Source organism: Anas acuta, chromosome 1 (genome assembly GCF_963932015.1).
Source record: "Anas acuta chromosome 1, bAnaAcu1.1, whole genome shotgun sequence".
Classification (NCBI taxonomy): Eukaryota; Metazoa; Chordata; class Aves; order Anseriformes; family Anatidae; genus Anas; species Anas acuta.
The window spans coordinates 65,679,303-65,691,568 of NC_088979.1; positions in this window are offsets into that span (position 1 = coordinate 65,679,303).

Below are 12,266 nucleotides of genomic sequence, written 5' to 3' on the forward strand. Positions count from 1 at the left end.
GGATTTCTTCACAAGCCTTTTTCTTTGTTATACTATATTCCTTGAAATGAGGGAAATGGATATTGCCAATTCTAAGGACATTTCCTTTAAATGGAAAACGATAAAAAGGAAGAAGAAAAAAAAATAATAAAATATATATATATATTGTTCTTGAATCTCCTGGTTCCTGGCAGAAGACCAGCCATAAGAAGTCAAGCCTCTGGGTGAAGGAGATGGCATTCTCTCTCACACGCAGATCAGACTGTAAATCATGACTTTAAAATAGCTGCTCTGCTAAGAACATTACAGACCTCTCTAGTTATCTGACCTGTGTCTTCAGGATATTACACTGGACTGAGTGTTATCTTCAATAATGTCAATGAGAAAGCATTGGCAAGAGCAAGCCGACAGTGTAATTGTAAGTGTAATCATTCAAATATTCTCCCATCCACCCTTTTCTCTAAAATCACTTCATATTTTCCCTCTGAACACCAGGCTGAACATTTTCAAATTGCCACAAGAGGGGAAAGAAGGAGCCATTGGGTGGGAAAGAGATGAAGCACACAGAGCTGATGGAAGAGCCCTTCTCATGGAAAATGTTCTTCATTGCTGCTGTCACAGGCGGTGAGGGATGACAGAGCCCGGCTGCTGCATGCCAGCAGAGGCAGAGCAGTGTTTTGGTTCCTTTAGTCATAGTTTATCCCAGACTCAGGAATATGGGCACTTTCCCAGGGCACCGACCACATGTTTGCCACCACTTGTCCCCTCTCCAAAATCAAAAGGGCACACAACACAGGAATCTTTCTAGCTCTGACATTGGTGTGGGTACTAGACTATTTTATTATTATCATATTATTATTAATAATAATAGAAATATCATGAAACTGAGAAGTTGGTAAATGGGAAGAAACATCAAACACAGGAAAGACATCATTAATCCTGACACTGGTGACTTACATTGCAGTAGTAAGAAGGGAAATTGTAAATACATTGACACAGACCTCAAAAGACAAGGACAGTGAAGAAAACTGGGGTGGAAAGCGATTACTAGAGTTGTTACTGTTTACAGTTACACCAAAATAAGTGATCTATTTTGCAAATAGATTGTGTAGATGAGGATATCTGACACTGGGATGAGGATTGCCTCTACTGCATGACATGGTACAGCAGGAAATGTTTGACTTTGGGGCTTGTTGAAATGGATGCAGTGGAGCCCAGTATAGTGCAAGATGCTGAGGGTCTTCTGGAGTTTTGCTCAGCATTTGCAGCGCATGCTTTTTTCTTTGCCACCAGCCCTGTGAAACTGAAGCTCTGTTCCCTGACAGGTCCCATAGATGCTGAAGGACTTTACCACCACTGGAAGACCTTTAAATCAGGGCAGAAGTCTGCCTGAGAGAGCAGAGTGGGGTATAGAGTGTCCCTTTTATCTCTGCTTCACCCTGGTCATATGAGATGGCAGTGTCAGTGTGGGGTGTGCAGCTTGACTCCCCTCCACCACCACTTGTGCTGTGCCCAGCCAGGCAGCTCCTCCTGAGGGCAATGACTGGGGACATCATTGCATGGGAAACAATGTCCCCGAGGCTCAAAGCAGCCCGGGGAAGGGAGGGAGTGGGTCCCCTCAGCCAAGGAGAGCGGCAGAGGAGATGTGAAGGTGTGTCCCCGGCGCCAGGGTGTCTCGTCATGGCTCTGCCCCTGACAGCTCAATGCATCCACTCTTGCTCCAGAACAATTTTGTGTCGGGTCGCTCCGCACCATTTCAGGGATAGCACAAAGAGAAAGCACATAACGCTGCCCTTGCCTGACTGCAGCTGAGCCACGTTGTATCCCACAGTACACCCACCAATGCTTCATTGCCCGCGTCGGCTGTGCCATCTGCGCCCGTGTGTACTTTCATCTCTAATTCTACTCACGGGCATTGTGTGTTTCAGCAGATACGGTGCTAACAGCGTTTCACATGACAAAGGGCACGCTACTTTATACATCAAGATGGTATCTCACATAATTCACTCTGTTTACCTTGCGGTCCATATATTGATTACTACTATAAATTACCACCAGAGCAAGGAGCTGCTCGGGCTCCTTACTCAATGTGCATTTTGGAAAAGAGGTCTTGGGGATCACACCCCACGTGTTTGCAAGAGTTCAGGTAGTTCATACAGGTGCTTTGAACCATTCTGGGTTATGAGAGTTTGGTTTTACTTTTGCTGCATGCGGTTGGTGTTGGGACCTTTTCGTTGTAGGTACGGCTTTGAGTTACAGGGTTGTACGTCATCTGTTAATATTAATCCAGCTTTATCTATATGGTAGGAAAAGGCCTATCTTTATTGCCATTGTCAAAACTGCTTTCACAATGAAAAGGAAATAAAGACTGATTTGTCAAATTGAGATTTTTCACCGTATCATAAACTTGACTCCATTTTTAGGGACTTCCTAAAATCACACAGTCTGAAATCATATCTCCATACTTATTTTCTGATCTTTCTTTGGTATCAAGGAAACATTTCTGGAAAATACTACTGTGACTATTTCAACAAGTGTTTCTCCTAGGAACTACATTATAGGTGCTCTCCAGTAAGTGTGTTGAAAAAGTTAAAATGCCTGTGGGGACATCATAAATATATTAATAAATATTATTAATTTTCATTGCTGTTTTAATTTTACAGACATTTTCAGCTGATTGGAAAAAAAAAAAAAAAAAAAAAGAAAAAAAAATGAACTGAGTAGAGAGGATCTTTGAGGTTGCTTACTACTAAGATTTCTCTGACAGTCTGCATAACCATATTATAAATCTGTGTTCCTGGTTCAGAAGAAAGGTATAAATTTCATCCTTCTTGGCCACTTCTCTGAAAGAGATAGAAAGATTTCCTCTAATTTCCCCCAAAATACAGTACAGGAAATGTAAACATTTTGCTAAAATGCATCAGTGCATTACTAAAACAAATTTTTAAATTGACAGTATTAGCATGAGAAAAAAGAAAGATTTTTTTGTTTACTTCACGTAAAAAGGGAGATTTTTGGGTTTTCTTTTTTGATATCTGCAGCTGCCTGGGAACTACAGTAATGTACAGAAAAGATGTGCCTGTGATACATGTAACTGTGATGTTCAAAGAGTTATGGGAAAACAAACACCGAAGAGGTGAGAGTTTTTTTACCTATTTAGAAATAGTTTCAATGGAAAATTGAGGATTATAAAACACAAACACGCTTGACTGCAAGTTGTTTGCTTTGAGGAGGGGCATTGGCAACACATCTGCACAGCTATTACAGCAAACATTTCTTGAAATCACTCTTCTAGAGGTGAGGTTCTTTTTATTATGGCTGCCCCATCAGGGCCTTGACCATGTAACTCTGTCTCTAAATCCATTAATTAGCAAAAGCATATCTCGGCTATCAAGTGTTTCATTTTATGAAATCAATAGCCCATTGAGGGTGTGTTTTTCCACAGACTTTTCCAGGGCTGCTTGGCAACCATCCCCATAAACCAGGTCCACCAAGGTGCTGTGCTTTCCCAAGATAGTCACTTTAATGACAGCAGGTTAGATGTGCTGGTCTGAACTTTGGTAAGCCACTTTAATGCCCTTAAGGCTTTAACAATTGTGTCTGCACAACCTCGAATTTAAAGAGGAAAAGATTGAGAAAGGGCACGAGTGCCAGCAGCTGCCTAATTTGCCAGAGGCCTGGGAGTGAAAGCACTAGCAGCGTATGTGGTTTCAGGCGGGGAGCATGCAGGAAGGAGCAGAGCTATCTTTTTTAATCTTCAAAAGCAGCCCACAGCCAAGCTGAGTCTCCAGGGTCGCCTGGGGCTGCACTGCAAGCCACAGTGCTAGGGCTCCTTGTTTGAAGCCCTGAGCGAGCATCACGCTTTGTGGTTTATGGGCAACTACCTCCCCAGGGCCACAGCAAATCTGGTGTCATAGCATTTGCACCCCTCTCAACACCCTCCTAAAGACTTCTCCTAAGGCCTTCCCCAGCTGGCTTTTAGGTATGCATGGTTTCTGGTCACCATGAGTAAGCACCTCTAGCAGGTTCAGCCAGGAAGCTCTGGGAGAGCACTTCATGCCTCATACCAAATAGAGAGAGTTTTGCAATGCTGCAGGGCATGAGAATTAAATATCATTCCAAAGAACAAACAGGGGACCCACCATCAGCTATTGCAGAAGGGCTAAATAATAGTGATGTTTCTAGCTCCAAAGGGACTCTTAACACCCAAGAGAGCTAATAACCTGTGGAGTAAATTTTTTCCAGTTCCTTGAAAGAAAAGTGTACTCATTCTGTTCTTGATAACACAAGCAAAACTGAGATGACCGGTGCAGAGATTTTACAGTTTTTACTTTCTTTCATTACTTGTGTGCTAGGTGACCTTGGTATCACTGGAAAATTACATTGTTGGGCACACTTGCTGGAAACCCAAAACCAGAGATGACAGGCTGGTCTCCATCCCTAAGGGATTGGAACAATCTCATTGTTTAATAGCTAAACAACAGGTTTAATGTTTAAACTGTAAATTCCCCCTTTAGCTCATTCTGCAACAGGACACTTGGTCATTGAATGATTTCTGAGGCTGTGTCCCCATGCTAAGTGTCAAAAACAGGCACTTTTCTCAAGTCTAGTACCTGTCACTGCCCTGAATACAGAACTACTAGTTTAAATGTTAAACTTCTTGGGGAAAAAAATAAATGAGTATGAAAGTGCCTCCAGTTTCAGTCATCCAATAGCATCATAACTGACAGCGAGAAGTTTTCTTGGAAAGCAGAATTTGATAGACTTTTAAATATATATTTTTAATGCTTTCCTGTGAGTTCAAGCGTTGGATTTGGTAACTGAGGAGATTCTTCTTTGAGTACTTACAGCTTACGTTTATAACTCTGGAAACCTTCAAAACATAGAGGCCAACCTCTGTTTGCATAGGGCAAGGTGAAAGTTGACTCTATCCTAGACTCTGAGGAAGACATCTGCTAAGCTGCATTTCTTACTTGCTTTTTGTCACCAGGTTGCTGGCCCAAGCATGTGAATTAATGCTTCTTTCAAAAATGCAGAGGTGTTTGTGTTTGTTTTCTTTTTTCACCTGAAGAAAAATTATTAGAAAAAAAAAAAGTTACCATGTTTATTAAAGAGTTCTGTAGCAACCAAAAATATGTCCAAAGTGAGGTCTGTCCAGAATCAAACCAGCTGCCTCCTTATTCCCAGACTCACCCCTAATGACCAGTTCTTCTGGCCCAGAAGCTTTCTTCTGTGTGCTGGCACCCAGCTCATAAGCACAGCCTGAAGTCTGTTTCCACCCCCCACTGACATGAGCTGTTTTGTGGAGGTTAGATTTAGGCCCTTGATAAGTATATATAATATAATCTATAGTAGATTATATTTTGTTTTCAATATGCATAATTTTCTGTTGGGGTTTAGAAATATACACATTTCAAGAGTTAATGAATTCTTCTTTTTTTTTTTTCAGTGGTTTAAGTTTATGCCCTGTTTATCTCTCTCCAATTTTCTTCAATTTTTATTTATTTTTACCCATTCTACTCATTGAAGTTAATTAGCCATTTCTTGCAACTCTTATGTCACTGTGTTTTCATTGCAGAGGGTTAATAAACTCTCGCAGAACCTTCAACTGTTGATCTCAGCTGATTGGTTTTATGACCATCAGACAGCTGGTGTTAGTATAGGTTTTCCACATGATTTGGTGGAAGCTTGGCTTTAAATTTTACACAGATTGTTATATATGCCTTGCTTTCAAAAAATAATAATAATAATAATTAGTCCAGGTTAGCATTGTTTCAAGGTCAAGTGGAAACTGCATTAGAATATTAGCTTTATGCTGATGATCACCCAAGAACAGGATGACATCTTAACAGACTGAATACCTTGAAAAAGTAGAGGGATAATACCATTAGGACAAAGAAGAAGAAATCATGGAAAAGTCCACCCTCCACATTCCTGCATAAGGATGTAGTGCTTGGGTGAGAACATAGATGCTGGGACTGTGAGAGTTAAAATAAAGCCTTTGTTTTTACATCACTATGCGGTAGAAACACCAAGCAATCTGGCAAGCTCTGGGAAAGGACTAAGCAGCTAGGAGGAAGGCAGGGTCCTGCAGACGCAGTGGAGAGAGGCAGGAGGAAATTCAGGAGGAGCAAGCTGTTCCACCAGTTTCTGCAAAGAAAACCATCCCCAACCTGCAGACCTGACTTTAGTACTTTTGTCTGTGTCAGGTGTAACTGCATCATTTCTTGGGTGTAACAGATCCTCAGCTGAAAATACTCATTGTTTCAGTGATAAGAGCTAGAGCCAGTAGCAGCCAAGCATCAATTTATTTTTTAGATATATAAAGAGCTTTTTCTTGAACTCAGAGATGACATGGTTGAAACCCATGCTTTAAAAAAAAAAAGAAAGAAAGAAAAGAAAAAAAAGTTTAAAAAAATGTAAAATATTTTCATAATCAGAGTCTTCCAAATAAAAAAAATAAAATATTAATAAAATTTATAATAAAATAACATATTAATGTTATGATGAACTGGGCACACTGGAACCATGAGAAAGATGTCAAACTTCCTTTTTTATCAGTGAAATGACTTCAATTAACTTCAGTGACCTTTAATGAACCAGTGAAATGCAAGACATGTAACGTAACACTGGAAAGATATGATGAACCTTTTTTTTAGAATAAGTTTTTATCATGTCCTCAGTGGTCAAGGTCTTTTGGTCATCATCAGTATCACCTGGGCTCTCATACCCTCTGGATCTACCTATACTCTGGGTGTGATCTCACAGGAAGCTAATTATAGTTAGTTGGAGAACAAGTTCATTGCTTCTGCATGATTTAACAGCCAGACTTTTTTTTCATTTTACATTTAGATATTTTACATAAAAATATATATCTTTACAGTATGTGTGTAAAATTGTATCATATACATCCTCCATTTAATTAGCTCTGATTGGCACTCCTACATTTTAAAGGATTCCTCCCTTTCTTTATGAATGCTGATATGCTGATATTGCAATTGGAATCTGTCATTGCATTTGCAAGTTATAAAAAAAAAAAATAAAAAATAAAAGCAGTAGGATTCAATCCCACAATTACATACAAGGATCAAAATGTGAGCATACCTTTTAATCAGAGAAAAGGCTGCACACAGGAAAAAAAAAAATATTAAAAAAAAAAAAATCTAACCATAGACTGGAGTATAGACCTGGCCTGCTTCTAGTAAAAAGTCAGTTGGAAAGTGAACTTAGAACGAAACCTAAAATATAGTAGCATGATCTTTCCCAAAGAGTAGTCTCAAAAGTATGAGCATCTAGAGAAGAAGGACAAGTACTTTGTCAGCTAAGACAGGATAATATTAGACTTCAGTATGAACAAATGTATTTTGGAAGAATTAGGGGTTTTTATACATAGCTTTTAAAATACGCTTATATATATAATTGTGTAAAGGGAAATACTGATTTTGTGTGGATATCAAGTTTCCTGGCTGTCCTAAAGGTAAAGGCATTTGTGTGATGGAATCCCTTGTGTTTTTAAGGAAATCTCAGTCCTAGTCATTGTTTTAATAAGTAAAACAGGAGCATGCAAAAGAATGGTGCTTCACAATGCTTACAACAAACAAATGTGTTCAGAGGAGCCATGTCAAGATAGTGTTACTTTAAGGAGAAGATTATATCCATTTCCTTGTATTTGACCCTGACTTTGACTGCTTTCTTGTGCAACAGTCTTTCTTGGAACATTACCTCATGGAAAAAAAAGTGGAGCAATTATGTTCATGGTCACTAATTATTGCCTTTTTTTTTTAACTTCTCCTAACTGACATTCCATTTACAGCTCCTGAGGAAGGAACGTAATGCCAAAAACAAACAAACAAACAACAACAACAATAAAAATGGAATTAGTGAAATTTCTAATGGTAAATTTGACAAAAGGGTTATTAACTGATAATACACAAAGATAAATAAACCTAACCCTCCATTTTCAGGTGGCTTAGAAAATCCCATGAAAGTGAAAATATCAGTTCCGAAGAGAGGAGCAGAGGCTGCATATCTGTCCTGTACAATCAACCTTGGCTTGCCTTGTGGGGAAGGAAATTTGTCACATAAGCAGTTTGCTTCTCAGCTAGACAAGCACAGTGGTGCCAGTCCCGTAATGGTAGCAAAAAACATCCCACAGTGTTTGAAATAAACCAGAGCAGCTAGTGATCTGAAAAACCTCAGGGAGGAAAGAAAAATCAGCCTGACCTGTGTTAAAACTTAACATAGTTTTAAACAGAAGTTAAAACTTAAAATTTGAACCTACATGAAGTCCAGCAGCAAGGGACTACAATTTTTGATCCTACATGTGTTGTAGCCCTGGCAGAGGGATTCCCAGACTAGCTCAGGACAATTCACATGTTGACAGATATGTTCCTAGGGCAAAATAGCTGGGCTTCTTAGATGAACATGAGCACAGGGTCCATAATGCAGACATTGATGCAGCTGCTCTGGAACTTGCATTTTTAGAGGTAGTGCGTGTATCTAGGTACAAGACACAATAGCAAGTGTTTACATGCTTCTAACAACTACTTACAAGTCCGGCCCTAGCATCACAGAAAATGTGTACAGATGCTGAGCATGGAAAGACAAAAATCCATTAAAATGTCTTCAACTCATCAGGAAAACATAGTCATAATTTTATTTTCATGTGTCTCATCTGTACTTTAGCAATAGCATCTTTGTTCCAGCTTGTCATCCTGGAGCTATTTAGAGCTCCTAGAGAGCAGCAGGCTCTTCAAAAGGGTCTGCTTATTGCATCCCAGTATAGGTCCCTATATCACTGCCCCTAGATACTAACTCTTACAGCTGAGATTGAAAGGAGACCAGGGTAGACATGTCTGAAGCCAGATGTGGTGGACTTCAAATCATTATCTTTCTTGCTGCAGCTATTACAATCATAGGCCAAGCTGAATAAGATGCCTCATTCATCATAAGATGCTTCATTCATCACTGCAAGTACCACTTTTTATAACTTTTTCCTACAGCATTGGGAAGAAATATGAGTTTGGGCCTTTGCTAAGAGGAGATGTAGCTGTGTACCTTGCAGAGACTAGTCACAAGAGCCACAGTTAAGGGGTTGGAACAGATGACCTCCAGAGGTCCCTTCCAACATTAACCATCTGTGACTTAGTGATTAGAAGAGATTTTATGTATCAGCTTTGCCATGGTTGGTACTCTAGCTTTTAAGGAAGCCTTCTCTCATGGATTTAAATCTCAGGTTCATCCCACCTGGAACTTTTTGTAACAGCGTGAGAGAAGCAAATAGCCAGAATCACAATGGTCAAAAAATTGGCAGGTTCAGATGCCGTTTTTGGAAAGAGGCATAATTGTTAAGGTTCAGAGCTGACATTAAGCAGAGAAGCTGGCTTCTAACTCAGGAGGTCACTCAAACTCTGGGTTTGGACTGTCCAGTTTACTCTGAGAAATCATGCCCAAATGTTTCTGTGTGAAGCCAAAACCAGAAAGCATGCAAGTCTCCTCACTGTAAAAAATCAAGCAATTGACCCAACTAGCAATTATTGCAGGATAGAGATAATCTCTACGTTCGAAAAGGAGAAGAAGTTTGGGGCTGTTGGAAAGTGGAAATCTTGCCTTGTTGAACCCAGTAGCAAATATACCAAATCCAAGCATGATTGATTTCACCCTGTATTACTCTATTGCCAGTGTGGAGATTTTTGGTTATAGATAAGGACCAGCCAGGGTTTATTGCAAAGTTTATTTTGTAGAAAGTATGTAGCAGCAATTAAAGTTCCAAAACAGTTTTCACATACTAGTAATTTAAAGAAAAGTACATCTCTGAAGATGTAATTTTCCATTTTTAATCTTCATCCAAAGATATTCTTTAACTTTGAGCAAATTCCTGTCAAACAGTTTGAGTTATAATTGTATGAAAAAAGATACTTTTCCAGATGTAAAAAAAAAAAAGATGACTGTTGACTTTTTCTTTATTTTCTACAAGATAAGCCAGAAGAGAGAAGAGCTGGCCTCTGAAGAATGGTATATAAGAAACCACTCAGGAACTTGTACATAAACATATTGAAAGAGTAAACTGGGGGAAAAATAACCAAACAAACAACCCACAACCAAAGGAAAAAAAACAAAGCAAACAAAAAAAACACCACAAATTATAAAGCCTAAATGCTGGGTAATAAGAATGAACAGTAGAAAAATTACAATGAGATATTTAAATTCCTTTTTAGTCACAATCTGCTACCTAAAACATAGTTGAGGAAACTATGTTAAAAGATATGGTACTAGGGCTCAGCATTAGCACAGAAATCAGAGTATGTGTGGTTTCAGCCTTCAGTGCAAGTTACTGCTATATAAAATATCATAAATGTTAATTTTGGAATTATGTCAAGCAGCCTAAAAAAATTTAAGAAGTATCCTATCTCAAGGTAAACTTAGCAGAAAATAATTGCTCTTTATATAGAATGGTTCTAATATGCTATTCCAATATAGAATGAGTTTACTTAATGTATAAACTCTTCCAGGAATAGAGTCTTGGGGTATATTTATAGGAGCGAGTGGGTAACTGGAGACCTCTTACATGTAGAGGTCTGTAGGATGCTAAAAATATTGAGTCAAAGAAATCATTGATCCAAGCTACCATCTGGTTGTGTTTCCCATCCTGATTGCTTACCACAAAAAAATTGTCAGACTTATGCAGAGCAAAAGATAAAGACATAATTCCCCAGGAGTCCCTAAAGGTCTTTGCCAGGGTTGTTAATTATATATGGAAGATGCATCAATACTTCCTTGGTTCCTGACAACACAAAGTCCTCCCTACATTTGCAGAAATTATTCTTTACAAGGCCTGAATGAAGATACCATAATGGATCATCTTACTATTAAAGTGTCATTATCAATATGCATTTGTCTGTTGTGAGAAGGACATTTTAGGATCAGAGAGACAGCACTGGTTCTGAAAAGTACACTAAAAATAAAACTTCTCAGGCTGTGGTAGAGGCACTAAGAAATTAAAATACCTGAACTGAGAAAACTCCCAGCTTTCTGATCATTGTCAGAACTGCCAGAACACTGGATATAGGAGGAAAATACAAAATTTGTGTTGCTGTAGCCCTTGGAGAAGCCAACCAGCATGGTTTCCGATTGTGTACTAGTCAGCATGGAAGCACAAAATAACTTTTGCAATACAAAGACTCGGTCCTCCTCATTTATGTCTTTGTTTAACACTGAGTAGTTCTTAGCAAAGCCCATGACTAAAAAATAAGCATGCAATACCCTGATTTCCATAAGCTAATTAACTGTTAATGGAAGTTTTCTTACCAATTTCAACAACTTTAGTTTTACAGGATCAATTCTCATATGCTTTGGTTTACTGAGACTACTCCCAACCTTGAAGTTAAGCATTAAGGTTCAGATCCTTGTGGGTATTTTTGTGTTTAATTATTTTCCTGGATCAGAACTAGCAGATAAAGACATGTTCCAAATTCTTGGCCATAAGGGCATGACAGTTCCTAGACAATTCTCTCTGAAACAGGCTGCCTGCCAACTGGAAAGCTTCTTTGCCTCAAAACTTCAAGAATCCGGTGAGCTGGGCTGGCACAGTGAGCCAGTCACTAAATTCAGGTCACGTAACACATACAGTCATGGTGTTCTCCTTTTGGTATGTAATATGTAAATAGAATGCAACATAACCCTTAAAAAAAAATAAAAAATCACCCCTCCTAGTGTGTTAAGTCTTCTCTTTTATGCCAATAGAGAGGAGAGTTTTTAATTCCAAACTGAAAAGGAACTAATAGTGTAAACATTGTTTTTAAAAGGTGACCATTCTGAGAAGGAATATGACTGTGGGGTGTTTTGGGAAATATTCTTTTTCGTGTGCAACTTGGCCAACATACCTCTTTACACCCTTTACTTTTGGCATTATTTAATCCTAGCACAAGTTTTAAATGTGTCACCTTTCCTGTCCCTTTCCTTCCCTTTTTTTTTATTTTTTTTCTCTTTAAATACATTGCTTAATTCCATCAACAGAGGTCACTGCCGCTCTTTTCCTCTTTGTTGAAAGCATGCCTTTTCCAGCAGATAGAGTAGGACAATTAATGCTCTCATTTAGCAGAGTTTTAGCTTACCCTTTAGAGACAGGCATGGGAAAATTTATACAGTGTGAGGTTGAAAAACAAACCAAATCAAAAATAATAATAAAGAGGAAAATGATGAAAAGAGTGGGAAAAAAAAATGTTTCTTTTGTGCTTTGGAACTTAACATAATTAATGCAAACTTGATTTCAGTGATATTTTGAGCTT